Genomic DNA, 5,000 nt, shown 5'->3' with positions numbered 1-5,000 from the left:
AAATTCAACGAAATAGTTAGAAATAAAAAGTATAAATTAAGGAAAGATATTAATGAATCGTGCCATGTCAAAGTAGATAACTTACCGTTTGATATGAATGACATAGCAAATCAATATATGTTTCAGATGGTTTGAAACAAATTACAATAATAATAATAATAATAATTTCATTTATTTTCCACAAGGGCGAACGATGAGGAAGACAATACAGAGACAGACATATAACGTTGGGTTTATATATAATAATGGAATGATAAAACATGAAGTATACTCGGTACGCACTAAAAAAGAAAGGACATATGCATAGCGTCCAAAGATGAAGAAAAAAGAAACAATGGCGCCTGAGGACGATAGACATGGTGCTCTCCTAATACAGGAAGGTCTCTAGGGATAATTGAGGAACGTCACTGTCCGAGATTTCCCTGAAAACCAAAGAGTAAGTGCTCTCCCCATTTCCTTCTCTCCGACTCACAGGTCTACACTTTGACAGGTACCATGCAGTAGTTGTATGTTGTCAACTTAATGTGACAGTCCCCTGAAGGGCATAATACTACTGTTGGTTAGACCTAGGAAAAATGTCCACAGGAATTCTGATATCCTGGATCCAAATAATTCTTCGAAGAACTTTCCCGCTGCTACTACGTTATTGAGGAACTTTGAATGCATAAATTTATCCAGATTCTTGAAAAAGTGGCATCAGACGAACAAAGGTTTAAGAGGAGTGATGAGAGCAACAGGTTATCAGGATGTAGATGTTTGAAGTCTTAGGGAAGCATCCGTAAGAAATGTTGTCAAATGTTGTCGTGGGGTATTATTACTTCTATTCATACCCTCTACAACCACAGCGTGGAGCGATGCTGCTATTTGTAAGATATTCTTTCTGAAGAAGAACTGAGCCATTTTAGCTGCATTAAACACGCAGATTTGAGATTGTAATGTCGATTTTTTGTGCAGCCCGTATATTTTAAGGTGTTGTTAAGAAACCAACTTCATGCAGATTACGAATACCTATTGTATGACTTACAGTTAAAGAAATCTCTCGAGTTGATTTACTTTTGTTCAACCTCTGCTAGCACTCAAGATGCTGTTGCCTATAACAAAACCTCATGCTATTAACAATTTTTTAAAAAAAGAAATGCGTGTTTGTTCAGTGTTGTTTGTGAAAATAGTTGGTTATTAAAAGCAGCTTCGATGCATCGCGTTACATGCGTCACATATTTAATTTGACAGCTTAACTTAAAAGCACGATGAACAGGGGATATAAAATGATAAAGACAATTTTAAAGATCAAACTCTTATAGTCTGATCTTCGAAATAGTATATAACGTGCAACAATTATTTAAATCTCTATTCCAAATTATTTATCAAAGTTCAATATGATAAAAATGTCAATTAATTTGTACCACATTTATACGATGTTTATGTATACCAAAATCTGAAAATAATTGCTTACTGATATGAAAGACAATCTTACGTGATCAAAGGAGCTGGAAATTTACAAGAAATGTGTGCAGAAAATTGTGAATAAGAATTTTCCCTCTTATTTGAAATGTGAGGAGCTCTAGATAATATGGACCTTTGCTTCAATCACCATCTAATTTCTACGGCTTTCGGCTCCTTCTTGAAACACCTTTTCAAACAAATCAATATTTAATTCGTTTCTAAGGCGACAAACTGGTGGCATCGCTAGCATAATGGACAAAATGATTAGTCTCATTTCATCAGTGTAAACGTTCTGAGTTAAAATGCCCCCTTTTGGGGGAAGATAAAACAAGTATCGTTTGAATACTAGCGTTGATACGATCGATTACTCTTCTCCACGAAATTACTGGCCTTCGGCCAAACTGTGAAGAGGATATTCCATTCGTTTTTAAGAGTCAACATGAAGTCAACTATACAAATAATCTTTCGTCGAGCATCTGCACATCTCATGCATCCTATAAAGGTAGCTTCTTCTCCGTGTGTGGTGTCATTATTAGTTTATTTCGAGAGCGATTGACACGTAATTAACTCACAGCATTCTCTTCTTTTCCGATATGGACAATTTCCTATCTGCATTACTTGAAGTGCGTCGGTCACTCTACTCTTATACTCTTTTATTCGTTTAAGACATTTGACTGCGGTCATGCTGGAGCACCACCACTAGTTGAAAAATCGACCCCAAGACTTATTCTTTGTAAGCGTAGTACTTATTCTAAGGGTCTCTTCTGCCGAACCGCTAGGTTACGGAGACGTAAACACACCAGAATGAAGGGATGGTGGGGGTGGACAAACACAGACGTACAAACACATACATGTGCACGCAAACACACACACACACACACACACACACACATTATACATAAGATGTGCTTTCATTTTCTGTTTACCAAACCCCCTCACATGGGTTTGGTTTGCTCGAAGATACGGTAGAAGACCCTTGCCCAAGGTGTCAGGCAGTAGGACTGAACCCGGAACCATGTGGTTGGGAAGTGAGCTACTTACCACACAGCCACTCCTGCGCCTACTGTTGGAGATCTTAACGATTCTCAGTCACCGTTGCCGTTGTCGTCTTTGCTATAATGCTGCTGTTAGGCTTGCTACTGCTACTGTTGCAACTCATGATGGCGATGATGATGATCACGCCAAAGTGGACGATGACGACGATGACAATAATGATAATGATGGTGATTATGATGATAAAAATGAGTAGGATGATTCAATTATTCAGCTATGGTTAGACTTACAATTTCCCAAAATTGGTTTTCATTTCTTAGAACGTTTAAAAGAAGAAAAATATATATCTTTTTTTTTTTTTTTTTAAATATTACTAGGAAATGAACCAAGCAGATTTGAGCCATCTCATCATTATTTCCAACACTTCGGGATATCTTCATGTTTGTAGTTAAGAAAAGCATTTCCTTAAAAAAAATTAATATTTGGCGTTCCATCTATTTTATTTTTCTCTTCAATTTTGGTTTCAGTACCATTTCTTCCCGTTTCTTCGATAATCCAATAATGATTATTTCTGGTGATGCTAACGGCATTTTTACTGTTGTGGAAATTGGATTTTATATGACATCCGACATCTCAACCACCAAAACAGTCACCGCCAATAATAGTAAAAAAGAACAACGACGTTAACACCACTACAACTTCAGGTCCGAAGTGCACTAGCGCTTCCTTATCCAACACTCTTTCACTCCATTTTCCATTCCACCTAAAATCCAACTCTTTCTCACAATCGGAATATATACGTCTAGAAATATAATCCTAGATACTCGTAAACAAAACAGAATTTTTACGTCTCACACAAAGTTTTTTTCTTATGTTCCTCTTTCTCCCTTTGGCTGTACACACAAATATACTCAATGCACACGCAATTACAAACGCTCACACGGTCTGTCTGTCTGTCTATCTATCTATCTATATATCTATCTATCTACGTACCTAACTAGCTACCTACCTACCTATCTATCTATCTATCTACAGTTATATATGTATTGGGTGGAATCAAATGTGTTGTACTATTACAAGCGCGATCAACTGATAACATGGATATCATCCAACCATGGATACCATCCAACCATCGCGTTCTTCGTCTACCCCTTGGTATCCTGCCGGTTGGTTTGGCTTGGGTAATTTGTCTTGCGATTCTTTCCTTTTATATTCAATCCACATATCCGTGGTAGCTGTACGTTGACTTCTGAATACGGAGAGAGTCTCCAACTGAAGAGACTCTGATCTCTGAACTACGCATTCTCTTCAGTAACCCTTTGTAGGAACCCTGTTTTGGCCTCTTGTATTTACGATCGTTTTCTTGCAATCATTACACAAAATTCATAATCGTAAGTATGAATGGGCACGAAGCTGAGTTGAAGACAACGAAATCCGCCTTTTCATCAACAACCTCAATCGTAACCAGCAAATATTTCTCCAAACACACGTCTGCTACAATCAATTTTCATTATGTTCCCGCCTACGTAACTACAGATTACTATTTCCTCTATCCCTGTATTGCCATGCTATTTCAACAACTCCACCACGTTTATCAATGTTTCATTAATCGTTGAACCAATTTTCCGTCTCCTATACACTCAAAACATCCTATGCTTCCTATACAAATATATTCGCTAACCCTTCATGTTTGATTTCATACAATTACTATTTACGCTATCAAATAATATCCGACTTTTAACAGGAGGAACCCAGGCTTGCTCAGGTGAGCCAGCTACAAGCAGATCACGGAATCCCTACTGAGTTAGCAGCGAAGCAATTGACTTACAAAGACTACCAAATCCGCAGAATTGTTTGTTAAGTAGCATTGGATGCTGTGATATTCGGGAAAGAAAGTAGGAACAGCTTTGCTTGCTGGTTATTAGAAAGGATGTTGAGAATGAACGGGGAAAAAAAATCAAAATGGCAAATTGATTAAAATACTGAAAAAGCACTTTGCTTCCTACGGAAACTGTGCTTTTATACCTTTCAAGTAAATGTGTGTATTTATGTATGTGTGTAATCATTTATCCGTGTCCGGGTGTGTGTTTATAAGCAAATATATATATATATATATATATATATATGGGGCGTGCGTGTGTATAAGTATATGTACATGCATATGTGCGTGTATGTATATGTATATAAGTATAAGCATGTATATATGTGTGTGCATGTCTGTGTGCATGTATATTATTATATATGTAATACATATATACATATATATTGCTCTCTTTCTTCTGTCTGTTTCTCTGTATACACACACACACACACACACACACACACACACACATATATATATATATATATAATGGATGTAGAGAGATATACAGAACATAGTTGTATGGATATATATGTGCGTGTATGTGAATGAGTGTTTATGTATGTGCTTAAATATATAGACTGCACAAAGATATATGTAAACAGAGGTATATACATACACAGTCATATATGTACACACACACACACACGCACGTATATATTATCTATATATATATATATATATATATATATATATATATATA

The sequence above is a fragment of the Octopus bimaculoides genome, chromosome 22 (genome assembly GCF_001194135.2).
Source record: "Octopus bimaculoides isolate UCB-OBI-ISO-001 chromosome 22, ASM119413v2, whole genome shotgun sequence".
In the NCBI taxonomy this organism is placed as follows: domain Eukaryota; kingdom Metazoa; phylum Mollusca; class Cephalopoda; order Octopoda; family Octopodidae; genus Octopus; species Octopus bimaculoides.
The sequence above is the reverse complement of the archived record's forward strand: the minus strand, read 5'-3'. Positions refer to the sequence as shown.